This window comes from Coenobita brevimanus, chromosome 99, assembly GCF_032717465.1.
Source record: "Coenobita brevimanus isolate Jiangsu-jjx chromosome 99, ASM3271746v2, whole genome shotgun sequence".
NCBI classification, from domain to species: domain Eukaryota; kingdom Metazoa; phylum Arthropoda; class Malacostraca; order Decapoda; family Coenobitidae; genus Coenobita; species Coenobita brevimanus.
The window spans coordinates 10,560,579-10,563,076 of record NC_137052.1 but is presented as its reverse complement, the minus strand read 5'-3'; positions in this window follow the sequence as shown (position 1 = coordinate 10,563,076).

Sequence of the window (2,498 nt, the reverse complement as noted above, 5' to 3'; positions counted from 1 at the left end):
CAGCAGCAGTTGTTGTAGTGGGACAACAAACAAGAGGCGGTTTCGTTTGGGAGCGAGTCCAACACCAGGAGGCACTGCCAGCGTTCAAGACGAGAAAACATGTGATGGAGGCCTTATTGTGAGTGATACAGCTGGAAAGTAAATATATACATGTTAATTTGGAAGACTGAATTTCATGGAAAGGGATAGCCGATGACGTTGTGAGTCGAAAATACAATTTTTCATAAGAAAAATCCCATCCCAAGGGAAAAAATAAAATCTGATTAATAAACTGTTCCCTAGTGGAAGTGAGGAGAAAATGGCTGTAACCGGAGCACACAAGCCTATCTATCAGTACCCTGCCCTGCTTTCCAGTACCGTACCCTTCTTACCCTGCCATGCCTTGTCTTTACCTACACTACCTTGTCTCTCCTTATACTACACTACATCTCCCTGTGCTACCCTGCTTTTCCCTACCCTACCCTACATCTCCCTATTATACTCTGCCTTTCCAGTACTGTACACTACCTTTCCCTGTCATGCCTTGTCTTTACCTACACTACCCTGTCTCTCCTACACGACACTTCATCTCCCTATGTTTTATTGCTTTTCCCTACCCCGCCTACATCTCCCCACTACACCCTGCCTTTCCCTATCCTTCCCAGCCGTTTCATGTTATGCTTTGTCTTTTCCTACCCAACTCTGCACTCCTAGCTTTACCCTTGCTTTTCCCTACTCGACATTGCTTTTCCCTACTTTGTCCTCCCTTTCCCTGTCATGCTCTGCCATTCCCTACCTGCATCTCCCCATCCAACCATGCATCTCCCCATTCTACCTTGCCTATCCGTACCCTACCCTGCATCTCCCTACCTTACCTTACCCTTCATTACTAAACCAAGAGTCCGGGGTGATTTAATTGCCGGAAGTGCCCAGGTGCTCGGTTGTTTTTTTTAGAAATAGTTTATTTTTTTATTTTTTTTTTTTTTTATGTGTTCGACTCTGGGCTTAGGCTTCAAAGCCTGCTATCAAGGCCCAGCAGTCCTCCTACATGCCATACACCTCTACATGTCACCACTTCGGCGCTAACACCCACCGTCCATATTGAATACATGCTAGGGCTGTCTCATACAGGACTGGTGTATTGGCCTACAAGAATAGTCTTTCCTTAAGGGTACCCAGCTGTGAACAAGGTCATGAGTTCAGGTGAAAGGTCAAATGATCACACATACAAAAAAAAATTATAATAATTTTATTCCAATGAACACTGGTCCTTTAAAAATGATCATAACGAAATGGGGCTAGCTGAATTTTAAAACATGATATTTCTTTCTTTGATACTAAGTAAGTAAATTACCTAGGAATAAAAATTTATTTCGAAAAATTTATATGAATGTCAGAGATAGTCAATATTTTTATGTGCGTAAAGATGTAATAGACTGTAATTCTCTGTTTTCAACCTATATGCATGTAATTTTGTCCGTGTATTGAAAATTTGTTTGCCTGTATACTTATTTTGTTCAGATGGAATCACTCAAGTTGTTTGTGTGTCATAGTGCAAGTAAAAAGGAAGCGTGTGGAGCAGTGTTGCGTGTGGTGCACGGTTGCGGGGGATAGTTTCAAGTCGCCAGCAATTGCACAGATACGGTTTTGTAGCTCTATAACCCTTTTGATTCATTTTAATTTTCTCTGTATTCATATTATTCAATAAGCATCCATTAACGGTACTGAGTAGGGTTTGATTCATCTTTGCAGATTACGGGGATAATGCACTACAGTATAGAGGATAATGAAATCAAGTTCTGAACTTTCATCCTCCTTGTCTTTAGATGATTATAAAATATGGCAAGCTCAGCCTCCCGATCTTTTTTTTTTTTTTCCGATCATGTCATGTGGCTCTGAGAATAATGTATTAGAGGAGGTGAAAAGAGAGGCAGCATCTTTGGCACAGGGTGCCTTTTATTGTGATACAAATGGTAGAATTAAAACTGCAAAATATCTCTGTCTTTGATTGGGAATAAAAAGTTCGACAAGAAGTAGGAAGGTAGTTGAGATTTTGAACTGGTCTGGATAACCAGTAAGTTACAATGTGGCAGAAGGCATTGAAACAGAAATAGCATCTTCAGTCACAGATAAAGAAAAGATTTTGCCTGATAAGCCCTATCAAGAATCAGGTCTCTATACTGGAACTGCATTTGACAGTTATGACAAACTGACAGAAACGCTCTTTGGGAAGAACACTTTACATGACACGGTTGGTCTCTGCCATCAGAACAAATCACAATCGGTGTTGCCGTATCAGATTAACTCGAGGAACAGTGACAAACTCCAGAAAAAGAGGCAACTACAAGAGGAAATGTTATGGAACTCATCCAAACGAAGAAAGAGGCAGTATAACCCACCAAGTAGGACTATAGTGCCGTACAAAAAGAAGCCATCCTTAAAATAATTCAGCCATGACGTATGAAAATGCTCCTCCAGACAACGTCAGGATCATTACAAAAATGAATCAGGTTTGGATG